Raw genomic sequence first — 21,919 nt, 5'->3', positions numbered from 1 at the left:
TTTCCGTTATATCTCAGAAACTAATCGATCTACGATGAAGTAATTTTACAGATCATGGCCGGCTTGTGAACCAACAAGTCGATCACACTTATAGATCGATCAATCGATCGATCAACACTTAAAAGCTTAAGACGACGAAGATATGGCCTGAAGTAGACTAAATTTTCTAGGTGCAAAACCTACCGCTAAAACCCGCGAGACCTGTACCTGCCTATTTCTGGGCATGTCTCAAACGGTCCCCCAGGGAGGAGAGGCATGACCTACAACTGTAACTGCCCTCAACCCGTTGATGGTGACGACTGAGGAGACCATCCATCAGCTATATACAAAGTTAGGCGGTAATTAGACAAAGAGGCCGGGATATAATCCATATCATTACTACGGGAATTCGCATGTGTATAGTCGACTACAGAATGATGTTCCACTTTTCACAGGCAATTATTTGCCTGGAGTGGTAGGCTGTGCCGCATCACACGGGCTGAGTTCACAAATTAGGGGAGAGTGGAAAAGATGCCCAGGGTTTTACTATGTCATATTATTCGAAAATGACGATCGGAAAGCAAAAACTTGGAGTTTCAACGGAAGCCGACATCATTTTTCTCCAAAAATATCACACTTTCGTGCCTGAAATATGATAACTTTTTGCTATTAAGCATTTTCCTGAAGAAGTGAAAGGGGGCATCTTACCCCACAGGGTGGGAAAGACGCCCCCTGGCGTTGGGGAAGATGCCCCCCTGCACTATAAGTGACATAAATGGGCACGTGAATCGCCTGAACGAATCACTTTAGTCCCTTCGAGCCTGCAGTAGACACCAAACGTCATCGTAAGGGCCCTCAAAAGTATTCGTAAGGGGCTTCAGAGGTCATCGTTAGGGCCATCATAGTCCAGCGCGGCCAAACAAGCCTCCGTGGGGGCGTTCGGAGACCACTGTGGGGCCCTTATATAGGCTTCATGATGCTTGGGCACTCGAGCGCCCTCGTGGGGACCTCAGATGGCAGCGCGGCCCGTGGAGCCAACGTGGGAGCCCTCAAAGGTTGTCGTGAGGGGCCCTGGAGCCAATAATGGGGCCCACAGAGGCCGTCGTGAGGGCTCTCAGAGTCAGATGCCGCCCAAAAAGTCGCTGTGTGGGCCGAGAGACCGGCATGGGGAGCACCCGACCGTACTGGACTCTCAATAGTCCCAGATCTGCTTTTGTCTCTCATCACAAGTATGTAATAAATGATTTGACGGGCTGCTTGAAGGACAGCCTACGGATTTAGGGGGGCATCTTTCCCCATCAGGACTGGGGGCATCTTACCCCAAGGTACCGAAGTAACATTAACCCTATTCCTGGCGGGGGGGGCCTCAGGAGCCCCCCCCCCTGAGGTTTTTTGGTTATATCTCCCAAACGCGTTGAGCTAGGAAGCTCAAATTTTCTGACTTTTCCTAAAAGGCTTCTACGCAACATGTCTGAAAATTTTGAGTTGATCTGACCTCAGGTCAGGTCACCAGAGGCGGTTTGGTGACGCTACCTCAGAAAAGTTTGCAATCACGCCAGAGCTAGAGTTTTGACCGATCAATTTCTTCTCTTCAGGGTTTAGTTAGGGTACCAGTATGTGCAATTTGTATATCTCGGAATTTTGATATCGGTGACCTAAGGTCAGGTCAATTTCGCGACCTCCCCATTATAAGTCAATGGGGGAAAAATCAACTCCCTGTTTTTACCACTAAAACGGGTCGGAATGGCCCCATATACCATACATGACTTCATATACGATCAACCTTCACTACCTTGAGGTCTGTTTTGCTGTTGGGCAGCTGTGAGGTCATGTGACGTCATCAAAGGTCACCAAAGGTTTTTGGCCAATAACTCCGTACAGGAACAAGATACAGACGCGTGGATGGTCTCATTGTGTTCAGCTCGTCAAGACGCATCGAATGATATACATGATGACCTCGAGGTCACGTGACCTGAGGTCAACCTTTGACCTTGACCTTTCGAGGTCAACATATATATCATTCGATGCGGATTGACGAGAGGATCACGATGATGCCCTTAGTTTGTTCCTATCTTGACTAATTCGAAAGTTATTCGAGAAAAACTCTCTCCATATCTAGTGCCGCCATTTTGACTTTTTCGACCCCTGTGACGTCATCTTTGACCTGACCTGAAAATGACCTTTGTAAAAATTGTAGATCTTGGCCGTGCGTATCCGATGCCGTTTACCGCTTGTCGCTATCTTGCTTCGTTCTCGAGATCTCAGGGGGGGGGCCGAATCGGCCCCCCCGCCAGTTTCTTGTCCCGGCGGAGCCCGCCAGGAATAGGGTTAAATCAGTACAATTTGTTAGCCATAAAACTACACCCTGAAACAAACTGTTTGGGACACAGAACACGCATGTTAATGTATCACGACTATAGCAAGGGACGCAAAAATTATCTACATTCTTTGATATTTACAATATTTTGACACCAAAATATTTTTTGAAAGCAGCAAATAAAAAACATGCAATCACCAGCCAGCCGTTACCCAACTGACCTTCGCAAATTTTTGTACAGTTAACAAGGCAGGCTTCCGCTTTACGCTAAGAACATTAATTTCCAGGTTCGATTCTTTGTTTCGCCGCTAGAGGGGGTGGGGCGTCTTTCCCACCCTGGGCATCTTACCCCACTCTCCCCTATAGCTTTGTCCCAATGCTCACAATCGACACGCAATTGCCGATTGCGTGATAAACGGCACAACTTAGCGCTCCGGTCAACTGATAGCTTCTGAGGAGTGGAACATCATTCTGTAGTCGACTATACATCGAAACAGGTTGCGAATAAAATAAACGCGTAGGTACCGCTGATGAAAATCGATATGGTGACTTGCCGCAATGAAAACCCGAAACAAGACATTACGTAACAGCACATTTCTCGCCTATCTGGACCCATGCCAGCCGCCCGACAAGACCCCTCAAAGTCGAACCGACGCCGTCCTTCGCCCATTCAGTGAGTTTCGGAAAAGAATTCGCCCTCAGTGAGCTGCGGACCCGCCGCCCGCCCGCGCCGGTTGGTCGGCGCTGATTCCCCAATCAGCAGTTACGCCCTTCGCTAGCAGGCGGCAGCACCGGCGGCGGACCGGCCGGCTCCCTGCTCAGACCAATCATCCTCGGCGGCCTGATTTAGTTGACGTCTCGGCCATGCCGGACGCGCCAATTATATTAGTTTCGCCGCGACTGAGCGATGCGTGTCGTGTCTCGCGGTGTCCGCCGGCCGTGGCAGCGTCCCAGGCGGACGGTCAGGGTCGGAGTGAGCCCCTAACGAGCCCAGTGTCGGCGCCGTACGTCGGCCCGCCTCCCACTAATGGCCGAGCCACGGAGAGCCTATACGGCAGGCTGAGGACAGCGGCACGGCCAGAGTAGCAACTGAGAAAGGCAGCCCGGCGAGGGTGGCAGCTGGGAAAGGCAGCCCGGCAAGTGTGGCATGGCAACTGGGACCGCCAGTACGTCACTGACAGTAACTGAAAACGTTTGTAAGTTCGCAGAACCCACCTCCACACGCCCATTGCTCGCCTTCTGCTGACCGATTGTAGCCCAGTCGGTCGGACATATAGTATAAACGTAACACCACCCACAAAGGTAGATGATTCCGACACCTTCCCGTGACATGCTCGTAAAAGTTCTCTTGAAATTTCTCGAGAGCATTGTCGCTGACGTAGCCCGAACAATTTCCGTGAACTGGCCTGGTCTTTCGCCGTGATATGACCTCGGACGAGGAAGGAGCGGTAGCCCCTGCGTGACCCATCGCTCGGCAACAGGCCACCGGCCCATGGCTGGCTTCACCTAATCACACGCCTTTGTGGCGGTCTCAACGGATAAAGCCATCCTCACCGAATGAGCTCATATGTATGCAAAACCATATCGGACATTTGCTCAAAATTATATTTTCACTACGCTGGGCGCTGCTATAACAAGCTACCATTTGCAGCCGCTTAAAGTTTATCAAGCGTCCTTTGTATTGGGTCGCGGCTCACCGGATCGATTGCAGCCATACTGATACGAGGTCACAGTTTTTGGAAGGGAATCCGTTACTGATTGAGGTCGCGAGTCGGTGCGACAGACTACTGATACCAGCACCGACCTCCCCTACCCGCCCAGAGCGAAACCGTGTCCCGCCAGTGAGACCTGATGCCGCCGTTCACGAGGCACGTGAGGCCTCTGACAGCAGGGGAGGGACTCGGACGGTATAAGTCGGGCTCTGACGGAAGGATGTCAATTTTTCTGACCTTAGAAGCTGGTAGACCTGTCGTTTATGTTAACACGAAACAACTTCCGAAATTATTTCATCTTTGAGAAGCATAAGAAGAATGTTAAATGCGTCATGCCAAGCAAGAAAACGCGAATACTAACGCAGTTGTTTTCGATGCATGACTTTTTTGCAACAACACGAATCTTCCACTCAAACCATTATGTTTGTTATGCAGGGGGTGAACAACTTCAATAATCTGTCTAGCTCAGCTGAGTCTGCTATTTACGACCACAAGACACCGACGCATTGCAACAGCTTCATGAAATGTGCATACTGCATTGTCATTCTGATACCATTTTGGCTAAAAAGGCCATAAGACTAAGAGGTCATATGGGTCACCTCAATCGCTCTAAGTGCCTCGCCATTATTCAATCTTGACTGACGCAAAATCATTGACTTTTCTGATCAAAGGGTGCTATTTGTTTAATTTGCTAGAGTCGTTCACATATTCTGTAAAATTGGATTATCGCGAGTTTGATGTGCTATATGCCTCAGTATTATTGATTTAGTTTCGCAGAAACTAAACACTTCATCACCACTGCGAGCACTGGATACAATGGTAGGCCGGAAAGGACCTGTTTGGTCATTGGCAGGACTTAGCTGCCTTGCATCCACATCCATCTCGTCTCCCAGCTAAGTGAAAGTAAATGGAGGTCCATCCGACTCGAGTGTTAGCACATTGCTAATGATGTTTACTACATAGAATGAAAGCCAACAAACACGGGACTGAGATGGTAACGTGATTAGTTTGATATTACGACGGATAAAATTTTCAACCATATTACATAAAAAATTTGAAAGTGGCGTTGTGATTGCAGATTGGAAAACATTTCACTTATCGCCGGTGCGGAAATTGAACTTCTTAAGTGAGCTCGGCGTACTACGACATCATAATGAGCGGGGTCCAAAGGACGGCTCAAGTTGGCTTAGAGTAGCGTCCGTGGATAAAGTTGGCCTAATGAAGCTGCTGAAGTTAAGGTGGGTAATACGCCACTCTGCCTTCCAAGCTCTCCTCCTAAAGGCGATGTAACGGTGTGATCGGGAACGCCACTGCTGTCGTTGGTGAGTAAAGGAACGAGTCATGTTCAGGCGACGCCGGCCGACGCGGTGCGGCGCACGTCTCATGTACGATGAAGCTGCCCCCGCATTGTACCGCGGGGCATGAGTTGTGTTCAAGATGTTGTATCGATGATCCTGGTCCCCTTATTTCAGGTAACCACAGATGCACTCACAATACGACGCGCGGTACGCAGATAGGTGAGGTGACCGCGGTACCATGTAATCATGTATGGTACGGTACCCGTATCGGTTAACCCTATTAGTGGCAGGCTCCTGGCTACCCCATATTAGTGGCAGGGGGGGGGGGGGCTGTTTACGACCCCCCCTTGATATCTCGAGATCTAACCGGCCGATTTTCAAAATTCAAACGGCATTCGATTTGGCTCAACGAGATCTACATTTCTAAAAAAATAAAATTATAAAATGTCAATAGGGGGGTAGAGGGGGGTAAAAAACGGGCGAATTGCAGATACATTTTAGACTGTTTATCACGGCCAGGTTTCTGAACCAATCTTAACGCAACTTTTGCCGATCGATAGAGAATGAACCAGGAATTCACATGGATCCTAAAAATATGCATTTTTAAAAATAATAGGCGGATACAGATCATTGAGATTGGGGGCACACAAAAAGTATAGTAAATAAGGTTTTTGTTGGTACTGTTTCTAAAAAGGGTGGCAATGGTCTTGTTATGTTACAATTTTCTTATGAGAGAACGACTAAAATTGTATTGGTCATGCATAGGCGGTGTCAGGGCACCTATGTTGGGAGGTAAAAAATAACCCCCCTTTTTGGACGCCTGGATCCGCCTATTATAGCAAAAACGTGCCAAAAGAGGATGCACAATAACTTTGTATATGTTATCACATGATACCTTTCATTCACTGTTCGTAAAACTGGTGCAGCATCGTGATCTTCGCCCAAATGACTCGCTTCACGAATAGGACCCCCCCCATTCCCAGTGCTCTGGAGCCGCCCCTGGTAAAGTTATGAACTTGAAATTTTCAGGAAATGTGCCCAATTTAGTTTTAGGAAAAGTCAGAAAATTTCAGCATCGTAGCTTCAGCGGTTTCGGAGATATTCCCGAAAAACCTGAGAGGTGGATAAAAACAACCCCCCCCTGCCACTAATAGGGTTAAGATGCAGCACGTACCGTATTGTCGATGCCTGGCTTGTTGGGGCTGGTGTCGGGCCGCCGCACGATGGCCTGGTCGGCGTACACAGTCAGACGCACCACCACCTGGATCAACATCGCGAAAAACAGATTGCGGTGGATGCGGGTCCGGTGATTCTGCAGCTTCCTGCGGCGAATGGGCGAGAAGGGAACAGAGAAGAGGCGGCGTTAGAACACGACTTCATGAGCTTTGACATGCTAATTGATATCGAGAGAGATAATGCATTGAATAACATGATGTTTCATTTGTATTCTTGTGTAATATATTCGGGAGATATTAATTAATCCATTTCGCTATGTAACGTCATTGTGTCAGTAGCGATGGCGAAGGCCATTCAATTTATTTGATGCGCTTCATGTCACGCCTGGTATTTTCAACGACATGAATGACGATCATAGTTATTCAATGAAATGGGTGCCTGTTTTTAGAACGATGTCCGATGAAAACATGGGGATGAACGGGAGACACTTTCCTTTGAAAACTCTTAGCCTGAGATTTATTTACTTACTTGAAATGGAAGAAGATGAAGAGTGAAAGGAGCAGCGACAACAGGGAGATGGACCAGCCGATCAGCTCCATCGTCCTTGTGCCCTCGGCAATCGTGAACTTGAGCTGAAATCGGAGACGTTCTAGATAGAATGTGCTCATAGCGTATTCATCATGCCTATGCCATTGACAGAGCTTGTATCCGCAGAATATGAGCGTTATCTTTTATTTTTCTGGCTAACACCGAATAGCAACGATAGTTTTGCGTCTCGCTACCCCTCTGATACTATCGCGAATACCCCGAGCTCCCATCAAGCGAGTCCATTTGAATATCTATACTGAGTGTCGGCCCAGTCAGCACCCCTATCTGGGCGATTATGCGCCATGCGGCACTGATCTGGCGCGCATCACATCAAAGACTCGCGTTTCGGCTCCACTGACTCGGCGGCTGGCAGTCTGTCAAACGCTGTTGACAGCCAAAACCCGCGGAAATTCCATGACGGTTCACGGCGACAAGCAGTCCGACTTCGATAGGAGTACTGTTGCGGAACGAATGAAAGACGAAACTCATAAACCTTCAAAATGCAGTTCGCCATATTGCGGCACATTCTGGCAGATAGGTCACCACGCACACAATTGAAAAGAGCTGTAGCAATGCACGTCACCAAATGTATACTTGTGAACTGATGAAGGTAAGCAGGCGCTTACGTTCTTTTTTTTTGCATGGTTAATTTTGCTTTACACGTTTGAACGGGCGAAATCATGATGAAAATAAAATTCGAATTGTAATTGTTTGATGCATTCTGCACAGTCTGTGTGATGCATTAGTCACTAGTGACTTATGCGCATCTGAAATCGTATCAGATGCAGATACGGTCTGTTCACAAAGTGGAATAAATGATAGACTGTGCCTCTTATCGATCTTCATTGACTTACCTTTCTCTCCTCTGGGGTGCCAAGCTTCTCTAGGAGATCCTTCATGACGGGCAGGAAACAGTTGGAATAGTTTGTGAAGCCCTGAGGCCGACTGAAGTCGTATTCAGTTTTTCCCGACCACCTGCCGTCCTCAGAGCACGACTTGAACGCGAATTCTGCAATTTGAAAACTAAATCAGGCGGGCGAAGAAAACAACGTCGAGCGAAAAACAACGATTAAAATGGACCGGCAAGGTGTTTCAAAGCATGTAACAATATGGATGCATCGAAAATTTGGCCTAATTGACCTATCGCTTATGTCTTTTGTTAACTAGAGATACAAAGAACTTACGGTGGCGCAAGCATTAGTGGCAATACCCAAGAAGGTAGTGTCGGACATTCATCACGTTTCAACACAGCTGACGATTGGTCAGGTGATCGTGTCATCTGTGCTGTTGTCAGGTCGCCCCTTACTGGATGGGTCGATGCCCTTGAAGGGCGGACACGGCTGCTTCAGTGTCTCCCCTCCCTCAGCTGGCGGCCAGCACATGATGTTGTCGAATGTCGCCGGACAGAACGTCTCTGTAAAAGAAATGTGTAGTTCAGTTCAATGTATTTCGAATCAATCCATTGCATGGTTTAGTATTTGATTCGATCACACACACACACACACACAAAAAGACAAGGTACACCTAACCCCTCCCCCCCACACACGCACACATGCACAAACACTGCCGCAGTAGACTGATGAGTGCAAAGCATCAAGCGCGTCACAATTTTCACGGATATGACAGAAGGCAAAAGCGCTAGGCAGCAAGGTGGCGAAGAAACTCAGCGTGTGTTCCAGAGCTAGTGGTGGTGGGTGGGAGGTGGTTCCAGGAGGTTGCCGCAATTTTTTTGTAGTTTAATGTGTTACCTTTGCCGCAGCTCACCAAGGCTCAAAAGTTGTCAACAACAGCTGACGAAATCATTATCTGATACATAAGTTAGCTATTAACATGCCGTGAACTTAATTTAGTGTTTATTGCTTTCAAGTAGCTCACTCCTCAAAGTTTTGTAAATAAAATACAGTCACTACTCAGAAATAGTTCGTTTTTTTTTTAAGTTCGACCTTCTTTGTAAACGTCACGTTGAACACAGCACGAGCATTGCTGGCTGAATTACTGAGAAAACTGGTCGGCGCACATTGATTTCGTAGACGATCAACTTTCATCAAAATCATTTCTAGCCGGCTCTTATTTCACAGACTCTCAGCTCGTATTTGCCTGTTTTTACAACTCCACAGGCATATCCCTCGCCGGCCGAGGGGGGGAGGGGTGCCGCCCCCCCCATAGGGTTGTTTCGCGATAGCTCCGAAAACGCTGGCGATAGAGAGCTGAAACTTGGCATACCTGACCTTTGATTCAGGCCGGACCTTTTGACACCAACCACATTTTTTGCCGGTCAGTAATTTGTATGTGATTGCGTGATTTTTTCAGACTTTTTGAATTCATTATTTAGACTTTAGAAAACGTCCTACAAAAGGAAAGAATAAAAATTCCATAAAATAGTTATACAAAGGATGCATGACATGTGTTGTTCTTCGTTAACTTAACCAATCATCCGATATTCACGGTCAATAATTGCACTATGGTTCGTCTTTTTTTTAGCTCGACCCTCATTGTAAACATCTTTCTGAATAAAGCACAGGAATTGCCAGCTGAATTACTGAGAAAACTGGTTAGCGCACATTGTATTGGATATATCAATAATATCTTTTTCAAATAAGTTTTGCCAACACCGATGATGTACAGTTACACAAAACTCCGTGCGATGTATTAATTAGTTCAGCTAAAATTCCTGACAAGTCGTATATCCCTCGCCGGACCTATTGGTTTTCTACATACGCGCCGGTCGAGGGGGGGGGGGGGGCAGGTACGACCCCCCTCGCCGTTTCGCCCCTGGTGGAGGTGGTGGAGCACGAAAAAACGAGCGTGTGCGCCGTTACGAGACGCAGAGATTAATACCCGATTTTAAGGTCCTAGGTCAACTGGTGACCTCTGAGGTCAGGTCAAGTGCCCCAAGGTACGGTTCAGTTTCTGGTGGTGAATAACTTCGCAAAAAACGGCCGCAGAGCCGCGATTTTGGCAGCATCGTGTTCGCCTCGCTCAGGCGCGTCGAATGATGTACTTTTTGTCCGGGTCAGGTCAACTTGGGGTGTTGACCTCAGGTCAAGGTCAGGTCAGCACCCCCAGGTCACGAACTTGGTCGAAAGAGGCCATGTCGCATATCAATCGATTCGGCAGGTCTTCCTGAGTCCAGTGGTGGCCTTCCCGACTCGCTAGCTCAATTTGATCAAGAGTTATTGACGAAAAACTAATATGACCTTGATGACCATAAATGACGTCACGCAAGGTCAACATTGCAAAAGTGACGCATGTAACCTTGCAAGAAGTGCGTCAAATCACGATTCTGTGTGCTTGAGATAGTTGGAGATCGTTCCCGGCGCCAGATTAGCAGTTTTCATTTTTCCCCATTGACTTATAATGGTGAGGTCACGAAAATGACCTAACCTCATATGACCTTTAGGAAAAATCTGAGATGTACAAGTTGTGAGACTCATAATGGATACTAGATCCTGCAAGTTTCATTTCCCTGTGACATCTCCTCTGGCAGTGAGGGCGTTGCGAAGTTGCGACATCTGAAGACCGTGCAGAGGTTCACTTATGACGTCATAGGTCAGTGACCTGACCTGACCAAAAATGACCACAAACTTCAGTGTTTTCAATAATGTTATGAGGAATGTTTCCGGTACACCTATATAAACGGGAATAAAACATTTCTTCGTAGGTCAGCTGAATATTACCAACTACAACATTTCTTCATAGGCATTATCATACGCTCATAAATATAAATATTCATCCATGTACGGCCCTCCAGCAAAAGAGTGGTTGGTTAGCCTATGTGCTTTTGGTGTAATACCTAACTTAAAATGACAGAGACACTCCTGTAAAATGACTCAATAGAAATGAAAAGAGAGTTCGTGCACACATTTCGGTTTTCAACAGCCATTAGACGTATTCATCAATGCAGATCGATTATTGTGATGTTGGCAACCAGCCACTACCTGGAGGGCCGCACTTTGTAAGTGACATAATCTAACTTCATAAGAGTCAGAGAAAATCCTTTTTGCGAAGTGTCAAAGTATATTTATACGTCCGTGGTCTCTGCTAACTTCTCTGAAATCCTTTTATCTGGTTAAAACATTTAGAATATTCCTCCTTAGTGAAGATAATTAATATCACTACTAGTTATAGTATACCACATCACATCGTAAGCATACCTACTCGTATGTGTGAAAGTAATTGGGAAATACCCATCCAGAACTTACACAAAACATAGGGAATTGAATTAGCCTGAACAAATTTGCTTCAGTTTTCAAGCGCAAATCGAAGAACACACTGAAAACAAAATGACACAAAAAACGACTAAAAACGCACAGGCAGAGCGTGTTAACTAGGCTTTCTTGTGTACCCTGCATCATGCATTTTTTGACCCGTCGCAGACGTGTCAATTTACAAATGTGTTAACCCAGTCGTGTTGTGTCCTAAAACACAATATCATTGTGTCTTCAAAACATAAGGCTTGTGTGAATACATTTGCAGAATACAAGGTACATATGTTACTAAATTTAACCCAAATCGCAAGTGAAAGAAGGAAACACGTGGTGATTATGTAGTTTGTTGCCGGGGCGCAGTTGAAGGGACTATGGCTTTGGCTGGACAGGCTGACTGCCAAAGCCGGGCCCCGAGTGGAATCGGGCGCTCGGGTGCGGTCAGGGCTGAGTACCCGGCCGGCGGACCCATACGGTCAAGGCGCGGTCAGGGCTGAGCACGCGGGCGGCCGACCCATACGAGGCCGCCGACCATACGCGAGCTGGAGTTGCGCCCGGTCAGCCACTTCAGAGCCGAAGGGTGAACGCGTCACGTGGACGGCTCAATCAGAGCACCAAATGACGAAGCCCCAAACTGGAGGACTGCTGTTCAATTCAGTTGTCCAGATAGCCGGGATAAACTTACAGCCATTCTTTCTTTTCTTTTGTTGAATAGGTGCTTCGGACCTTGCGGACCATTGCGCACCGTTTGTGTTGATCAACGACATACTTATATACGTAGCATGGTTAATATATTGTGAAGTCTAGTGTGTTGTGGTGTAGTATGTGAATGTTATAAACGATTTATGAGATTTGTTGCGGTAAGATATGAAAATAAGAGATGTAAGAGGTCTTCAGAATCATTTCCTAATAAAACCGGTACCGTAAGTTGCAGTGCATTCTGCCTACAATATTGATGCAGAACGTTTCTTTCATTATCATATTTGTGGCAGTGCAAGAGGATATGCTCAATACTAAGTGGCACTCTGCAACGGGGACAGGTGGGCCGAGGCCGACGATCAAAAATGAATGAGTGAGTATGGTAAGTATGGCCGATGCGAAGTCTAGCTAGCGCCTTTTCTTCTTTTCTGGAATGTCTAGTAGAAGATGACCAGCATCCGATCTTTGGTTTGATTCGATAAAGATGTGAGCCTGGTCCGTTGGTATTCCAATTGAGTTGCCAAAGATGATTGCAGCGAGATTTGATGGAAGTGCGAATAGAATCAATATCGAAGTGTGCTTGAGAAATGTGTGGAAGTTCCAAGGCTTTCTTGGCATAGTGATCAGCCATGGTGTTTCCCATTATGCCAGCATGACCAGGTATCCATAAAAACTGTTCTTTGGTACCTATCTCCGAAAGGTGCTGGTGAATTTGGGCTATACTTATGTGTGTATGTTGTGAGGTGTTCAAATTCTGAAGGCTTTGAATAGCGGACTTCGAGTCGGAACAAATGCAAGCTCTCTGGACACGATATTGTTTGATCAGCTGGAGTGCGACTAAGATTGCATATAATTCAGCAGAATATATTGACGTGTTATTGATGAGCCTCTTCCGCATTCTAACGAAATCTGGAGAGAAAATGCCTATACCGGTGAGGTCGTTAGCTTTCGACCCATCTGTGTATATGAAACGATATGTTGCATTTTCCGTCTGATATTTCAAAAACGTTTGTTGGACCTCTTCAGGCGAGAGAGACTTTTTGGATGTTGTGAAAAGCAAAGAAATATCGAGATGATGGAATAACCATGGTGCGAACCCAAGACGAGCTAGTGGAAGAACAGCAGGCATGTTGTAACCCAATTCTTCTTCATATTTTCGAACTCTAGATGCTATCGTAAGGCCTGTTCGTTTTTCGCATCGTCCGAGATAATTAAAATGTAGTCGAGGGAGCACATCTAAAGCTGCGAATGCTGCATGCTCCGGAAACTGTTTAATCTTCGCATAATATCGTAAGGTAAGGTCGATGCGTCTAATGTGTAAGGGAAGTATGTTTGCTTCTACTTGAAGAGAATGTATTGGAGAGGTTTTAAGGGCGCCTAATGCCAGCCTAAGAAAATTATTTTGCACAACCTCTAGTTTTTGCAGAGCTGCATGGCTACCGCCAGCGTACATCGCACAACCATATTCTATCACTGGAAGAACAAGTGCTTTGTAAAGACGCAATAAAGTAAGTCGATCTGCGCCAGCTGGTGTACTAAGCAGACACCGGAATAAATTAAGTCTTCTTTGGCACTTTGTTCGTATGTGTTTTATGTGTTTGTGCATATTCAACCGTGGGTCAAGGACGACTCCTAAGAACTTAAAGTGAGGTACCAGTGGAATATCTTTGTTTTTCAAAGTTGGAAGGCGTGAAGGTCGAAGAGAAACATGCTTCGAGAAGATCATCAATGCAGATTTCTCTGGAGAAAATTCTAATCCGTATCTATCAGACCATCTTTCAAGATTTTCGAGTGCAGCTTGTAATCTTTGAATGCCTACGTCATAATCGGGTGTAGTGCACCATATGGCACTATCATCCGCAAATAAAGAAAACTTAACTCCAGAAGGAATATCATGGAATAAGTCATCAATCATAATGTTAAAAAGCAGAGGAGAAAGACAGCTGCCCTGCGGAAGACCGTTTTCAGTTTCAAAGAAGTCGGAAAAAATCGAACGTCGCCTAACTCGAAAACGTCTGGAACCAGTGAGGAAATTGAGTAAGTAATAGCCCAGATTTCCTTTAATTCCAAGTTTCTTGAGTTTCCAAATCAAGGCTGGCTTGTAGACCATGTCGTATGCACTTTTAATGTCTAGGAATATTGCTGTAGTGTGTTGTTTCTTTTTGTAACCTAGTCGAATATCGCTTTCAAGTCGAATTAATTGATCTACTGTACTATGATTGTTTCGGAAGCCACATTGAAATCTTGAAAGCATGTCCTGCTGCTCGAGAATGAACGAGAGACGCTTAGAAACAATGCGCTCCAAAAGTTTTCCTAAGCAGCTTGTCATGGCTATAGGTCGGTAACTGGTAGGATTGTGTGTCGCTTTCCCTGGTTTTAATAACGCTGCTACTGTACTTGTCTTCCATTCTTCAGGAAATAAATGATTGGCAAAAAGTGAATTGAACGTTTTGAGAACCAAAAGTCTCGAACGCTCTGAAAGATTGCGAAAGAAGGCGTAATGTAATTTGTCCGGGCCGACTGAGGTGTTCCCGGAGGCACTTATGGCATTGTTGAGTTCTTGGAGAGTGAAAGGAACATTATAACTTTCGTCATTGTTAGAATGAAAAGATGCATGATCAACCTGAAAACGTTGACGTGCTGCAGCCACAAAATCTGGAGAGTATCTTGCGTCGGAGCTAGTGTGTGAAATTTGTGATGCTAATGAATTGACAACTTCCTTTGGTTCACTAACTACACGACCCATTGGAAGACGGAGAACTGGGAAAGTTGCACTTGTCTGCTTCCCAGTCATTCTACGGATCAAGTCCCATATCTTACTGAGTGGTGTACTACAAGTGAATGAAGAAAGAAAATGTTGCCATGACTCACGCTTAGCGATCTTGATAATACGCTTGGCGTTTGCGCGCTCCTGATTTCGTGAGATTAAGGCCTGGTCCGTTCGGAGTCTTAAATATGTACGAAAGGCTCGCTTTCGCTTAGCGATGGCCTGCTGCACAACCGGTGACCACCATGGTACTGCTTTGCCTTTTTTACAAGGTTTTGTCATTGGAATGCTCTGTTTGGCTGCTGAAATAATTGTTTCTGTAATGTGAGATATTCCGTCTTCTGGATTTGCAGAACGATCCTGCATTTGAGCCTCACAAAGTTGGGTGAACTTCACCCAGTCGGCTTTGTTAAGGTTCCAACGGGGAACAAATGATGGTATTCCGGTAACTGAAAAACTAAATTTAAGAGAAATCGGGTAATGATCACTGTCATGGATGTCACTATCAACGCTCCAAAGAAACCAAGGGGCGAGACACGGAGAACAGAGTGATAAGTCAATGGCTGACTCTGTGTTGTGAGATAAATTAAAATGTGTCGGCTGGTTAAGATTAAGGGTAACTAGCCTATGGACGTCAAAAAAGTCTTCGATTATTTTGTCTCTCCCGTCTAACAACTGTTCATCCCACCAAGCTGGGCTGTGGGCATTAAAATCACCCATAAGAAGAAATGGATGTCGGAATTGCTGAACGAGATGGTTGAGCTGTCGAAGAAGTTCGGAATTATCGAAATCCGGAGGAATATAAATACTACATACATCTATGTCTCTACCGTTGATGTACATGGTACATGCAACGGCTTGTAGATCTGTGTGTATATCGAGTTCGCTATGTGTATAATCATTCTGTACGTATAGCGCCACACCACCGTGGCGGCGCTGTCCGTAAAGCTCATCGTGCCTATATAAAGTGTAGTTTGATAAATTGAAATTGTACTGATCAGTTGGTAAAAACCAAGTTTCCTGGAGAGCAATGAGTACCGGTGTTAAGACAGAGAAAAAGTTTTTTAGTTCGGCCCACTTAGAAAGCAGGCCGCGACAGTTCCATTGTAGCATGTTGTGCGTATTCATGGTTGTCGACGAGAGGAGTTTCCACGGCTGGGCGAGGCCCAGCTCGACGCGCGGTTCCTACCCATCGAGACGCGAATCGGCGGACGTGGTTGGCGATCCCCTGTGCGAGGAGAGGAGGCCTGGGGATGGGCACCGCTGCGCCCCTGTACTCTGGTCCAGTCAGTAGTACGGCTTGTTCCTGGGGTCGGTTTCGTTTTCTGGGCGATCTCGGGAGAGACAGCTGGCTGAGAGTCAGGCGAGGGCACTGGCTCATCGATCTCAATAGCCTCAGTGGTTTGGGTCGTGCTTGTGGATGCGGCCGGTTTGGGAGCGAGAGGCTTGAGAAGCTCCAGGGGAGGGAGCGCGGCGATCGGCTCGGTCTGAGTACTGCATGAGACAGTTTGAGTGCTGGCGGCTTTTGCATAGGATTTGCCCGGAGTCGGAGTGGCGTTCTCTGCTTCTACCCGGCGTCGTGCGTCGGGATAGGAACAGGCGGTTTTGGCTTTCACTTCACAGATGCGTTTTTCCTTCTGCCAGACAGGGCACTGTGAGGACGAAACAGAGTGATCTGTGCTGTCACAGCTAAGGCATTTGACTGGAGTGGAGCATGCTGAGCCCTCGTGTGGGGCTTCTCCACACTTCTGGCATCTGGCGGACTGGCGGCAGGTAGAACTACCATGACCGAAACGCTGACACTTAAAGCAGCGGAGGGGGTTGGGAATGAACACTCGGACGTCCTTCCTAACCCAGCCGATCGTGATCTTTTCAGGCAGAGTCGTCGTGTCAAAGGTGAGAACTAGCAGACTAGTGTCTCGCCGTTGCCCATCGCGGAAGGTGGTCAGGCGGCGGATGTGTGTTACACCATCACCCCTCAGCTCAGACAGAATCTCATCCTCAGACATATGACGGAGTTCCGGAGCAAAAATCGTGCCCTTGGAAGAGTTTCGGCTTTGGTGGAGCGAGACTGTCACCTTCTTGCCGCAGAAAGTCGTGGTCTTCAGAAGCGGTTTGGTTTCTTTTCGGGAGTTTGTTTTTACGATCAGAGTGCCGTTTGCCGGAGCCTCGATAGCTAGATCCATGGAACCAGTGATAGCAGCGATCTGCTTCCTAGGCCAAAAAACGTTCATCTTCCGGAAAGAAACGTCGTCGTCGCAGGGCTTGATAACCAGAAAAGAACCGTGGAGAGGCAAGTAAGGCTCGAGCAGAGCGCGATCAACCGAATCACAGGCAGGTGCGTTGTCTAAGTTCGTGCGCGGGTCAGAGCTCCGGGAGTGGTCGGTGGACGGGCGAGGGTCATGGCTCCGGGCGAGGTCGGTAGACGAGCGAGGGTCAGAGTGCCGGGCGGGGTCAGAGGTCGAGCGAAGGTCAGAGGCGTGGTCAGTGGACGAGCGAGGGTCGGTACCGGGTAGATCAGTCGAGGGGCGGGCAGAGGAGGGAGGGGTGACGATTGGGCGGGAGTCGGTATCCATGGAGGCGGGAGTGAGGTCAGGAGCAGGAGTAGAGGTTGGAGGGGAATCAGAGTCGGAGTCGGTATAGGAGTCAGAAAGCGGGCGCTGACGGCGCCGCTTCCCCATGATGGGGCAAACGGAATGCGGGTGTAAGCAGTGAGGGTTCAAGGAGTGGGACAGTAGGGAAAAACTGGATCAAAGTGGGTGGGTAGGTGGGTGTAGGAAGAGCTCTCAAACAAACCCGTCTAATGCTAACTGCCGGAGCAAGTCAACGATCACCTTAGCCTGTGTGTGTACTTACAGCCACGTATTTTTCAAATATATCCTATATAGACGGAGGAGTTTCTTCCTCCAAGCAGACGTTAATTAGCTATGCTTCAGCTTGCACTTGATGTAATCAGCGCATATTGCTCTAGACAATTTATCATGTATCGACTCCCTCGGCTGTATTGTGCATTTTGACCTTTCTCAAAACACTTTGGCAAATTTTTACAAAAACCCAGCATAAAAGTCGGTGCTCGAAAAACGCCCTCTCTTATCCCCATTTGAAGTTAAGGTTCAGAGGTCACTCACTGGTGGATGGCACGGTGTATTTGTGCAAGGGTACACGTCTACCATATCCGACAACACATGATTTCGATACACTGATGCATTACATTCGTCCAGCGTGCTTGGCACGATAAAATTGTGTCATTATTCTGTTTTATGTGTTATCAAACGTGTCGAAGGTCCCGCCAAGCGTGAAAATACTCAGCCTTCTTGTGTTTTGGGTGCGATTAACACATGACTGATGTGTTACCAGTACAGAACATGCCCTCACTGTGTCGATTTGTTTTCAGTGCAGGACGAGGCAAAGTTACACATCCCATTTGTTGAAGTCCGTCCTAACACGCACCAGAAGCCAGACTAACAGTAGTCCGTATATGCAAATGGCTGCGCGTTCTCTCTCTCTCTCTCTCTCTCTCTCTCTCTCTCTCTCTCTCTCTCTCTCTCTCTCTCTCTCTCTCGCTCTTTTCTTTTTCTCTTTAGCAGCCGTTTATAACGTTTGCCGCGTTTCTCAAGCAACTATAAACTTCAATACTGCGTTGTAACACGAAATAAGCAATGTCACCCTGAATAAATGCATTGCGAGTGCCCGCCGTGCAGGTCACATGAATAAACAGACGATTCTCGGTAACACTGGCGACTAGCCTGGCAGAGGCTGAGGCCCAGAGATATTACCTGAGTTGACCCGCGAGTTACGGTGGTATCGGAGACAGCTGTTTGTCGACTTAATGGTCCACGGGGGCACGTCCCGGACGTCCAGCGGGTCCTCCGACTCAGACGAGTTCATCCTGCAACAAATCAGAGAGGCGGTCAAAGGACTGATCGGCAGTTTCGCTCTTTCCAGTACAGTATCAAACAGCCCATGTCTGCCGATGTTTTCCGTTGCGCCGCGGGCCATAGCCTTATTGGCCACTGACCATCGCTGTCGATGTCTGACCGCAGCCAGAGTGTAATTGCCCAGCGGGATTGGCCGCGGGTACGCCGTGTATGGCGGCGTCCCCGCCGTGTGATGTGATTTGGTCCCTGCCTTTGATCGTCCGCGGCATGTCCGCGGGCCACCGCAGCACCGCTGGCCGTGGGGGTGGTGGGGGAGGGGAGGGAGGGGTCATATGAAAGGAACTCCATGAGTGACGGCTGCTGCAGTCAGCAGCCGTCACAGACAGCAACATAAAGCGCTGATGTACTGCAAGCAGGGGCAAACATATACTACAAGCAGCAGGGCGATTCTGTCGAAATCGGGGAGTAGGTGACCGGCAAGGACGGAGGATTGGTGCAGTGTGCCTCGTGTTTATTGCAATACTTTCAATGCAGGAGACGAATGGTTACCGTGCAAACTTAGCCCCTTCAGCAGAAATTGTGTTCTCAATTAGTTTGGAAGTGGTGAATGGATCAGCAGCGAAGCGTTTCGATCTTGAGCGCAGTGACTTGAGCGCACTCATTTGAAATTCACTCGTGAATAGATACGAGCGAGTTTAATATGTCGTACGAGTATATCCGCATCTATTCAGTAGGCTACCTATTGTGTGAATCGGGGAATTTTCGCATTGGCTCATAGCGATGACTTGCATCTTGCTTACATTACCGTTTAACAACTTTTTATCAATTTATATACATACGTTTATGTTTATAATGAAAATGAGACGTTTATAGCAACGCGTTGTATAAGAAGCTCGCAATTATTTTGATAACGTAAGGAATAAACGGATCAAGTTGGTTGTACTGTGATCAAAGGCTGTTAACCATTACCTACATGCCATGCCGAATTCGTTGTTACGTATGTAATAATCATCTATTATGTCATTAGCAAGAGCAAATAAACATTAATTTAGCGATAGTGCACATGTCTGCCGTGCTGGTAATATCAGCTGTCAGTGGCCATCCCAATCGAAGAGGAGCAGTCTTAGCATCCAATCGAAAAAGGAAGAATAATGCCAATCCAGCCCTCTAATGAGCGGGCTGGAATTGGATCCCAACAGCTCCCAAAAACAATTTTACTGTCCTGATTTTTGGACAAGTGGACGCCATTAAATATGTTTGCAATTCGTATCCTTGATTTGGGAAAATTTATAACAAACGAGTAGGTAGTTCCTCGCGGCAATGTAATCTTAACCCGCGCCCTGGTGGGGTCTGTTTATAACGCCACCTGGTGGGGGGGGGGGCTATTTTTTGCCCCCCCCCTCGTATCTCCGAAACTACTGGACGGATCCGCAAAATTCAAACGGCGTTCGAAAGGCCTGTCAAATTTGTCGAGAGAAACCAAATTTCATTGACCTCGAGGTCACCGATGACGTCACAGGTCAGGTCAAAGATGAAATGTTTCACCGTTCACGGGTCTTCTAGGGAATGCGCTATAACACCGAGGAAAACGCATTTTGTCGAGAATCAGCGGTAGGGCGTCAGTTGCCTAGTAAATATGTTGCTATTAGAGGTCACTGGCAATACGAGGTCAGGTCTCAGGTCAGGTCACCAAGGGTCACAGGTCAGGTCACATGAGCCCAACTTTACTAAGGTTGTGTGATACATGTTTTATGGCCAATTTTTCATTTCCAACTCAATGGTGTTGGTTATAAGACTATCAGGTACGGCTTAGGTCACTTTCTGGTAAAGTTCAGGTCAAGGTCAGGTCAAGGTCAGACCAAAAAAGGTCAAATTTTAAAGTTGATAGTTTTGCATAAAATGGGTATTGATTCGATGCAGCTCGTCACGGGGAGTCTAATGGTGGTCTTTGTTTTGCGCTACGGGGTCTAGAATTGCTAAAAATTGAGTTTGAAAATTTGACGTCATCAATTTTGAACAGTTTTTTCGCTATAACTTCGCCAAAAAAGAGGTATCAATCTCAAATTTTGTATGTGGATTGATGGCGGTAAGGACTATCACATATATTCCGGTTTTTGCGAAATTCAAAAAAACTTTTTGGATTTTTCGATTATTATATTCAAAAAATCTATTTTTTTATTTTTGGGGTCAAAATCCAAACATTTCAAAAATCCGAGATAGCAGTTTTGTAGCCCTGTCCAATCTACAGCTTTTATGTCTTTATCATTTTTATGTATTCGCAAAGCTATAGGCCTGACAGCTCTTCCCGCGAAACCCTTTTTTGGGTCGAAAACGGTAGAACATGACGTCACTCTGACGTCATTTCCGGCCAACCTATCATAGCCTTTGGAAAAATTTTTGGTCACAATGTGTAAAATTGATGTCCGGGAGGGTACTGAAAGTTTGGTGACGATCGGCGCAGCGGTTCTGGAGATATATCGAAAAGTCTGGAGGGGGGGGGCAAAAAATAGCCCCCCCCCCACCAGGTCGCGGGTTAACCCGCGACCGCCTGGGGGGGGGGGTCGGATCCGACCCCCCCCTCCGTTTTTCTTGAATAACTCATGAACCGCTTGCGTTAGCAACTTGAAACTTGGCATACCTTCTTCCCCATCAATTTGACGTCTCCTGTGCAATTTTTAAGAAAAAATTTTCAAATTTTTTTGAGATATATCGATTTTAGTGATGTAACTACATGGCGTTTTCGGTCAAAAAGTGGTAAATGTTTAAAAAATCGCCAAAAATGGAGGTTTTAAGCAAATTGCAAATTAAGGAATGAAAAGACGCAGCTCAACGAGTTCTTTAAAATGGCTATCTCGGATTTTCCATAAAATGGAAAATCCGTAGTTTTTAGGGGTGGGCAAAAAAGTAGTTGTTTTGGTACCGGGTGCAGCCGAACTTAAAATACACGTGAGTCTTAATGAAGTCTTAAAAAAGAACTTAATGTACTTCCGATAAAATCGGGTAATGGGGAAGTGGCAGGTCAGCTAGAATGGCTGACAGTTCAAAGTTCAAGGGATGACTTTAATTTCAATTGATATTTAGTGGACACTGGTGCCTTACAAAATTAATTTTGTGAACACTATCTACAAATATAAATAGAGCAAATCGTAACCTTCTAACATCGGTTGATTGCAAATTGTAAGACCCTTTTACACCCCCTCGAGTGGAATCGTTTTTCGTCATAGATCCGTTGCCATTTTAGGCACATGCCAATTGCCAAAATACTACATGAAAATAACTCCCGAAATAGCTTTACCGCCG

General features: G+C 46.6%; 1 pseudogene; it reads right to left on the bottom strand.

Moving 5' to 3' along the window:
• LOC122392701 overlaps positions 1–21,919 on the bottom strand; it is a 105,844-nt pseudogene that overhangs the window by 35,674 nt on the left and 48,251 nt on the right.

The sequence above is a fragment of the Amphibalanus amphitrite genome, unplaced genomic scaffold (genome assembly GCF_019059575.1).
Source record: "Amphibalanus amphitrite isolate SeventyFive unplaced genomic scaffold, NRLGWU_Aamphi_draft 000497F_arrow, whole genome shotgun sequence".
Classification (NCBI taxonomy): domain Eukaryota; kingdom Metazoa; phylum Arthropoda; class Thecostraca; order Balanomorpha; family Balanidae; genus Amphibalanus; species Amphibalanus amphitrite.
The sequence above is the reverse complement of the archived record's forward strand: the minus strand, read 5'-3'. Positions and strand labels throughout refer to the sequence as shown.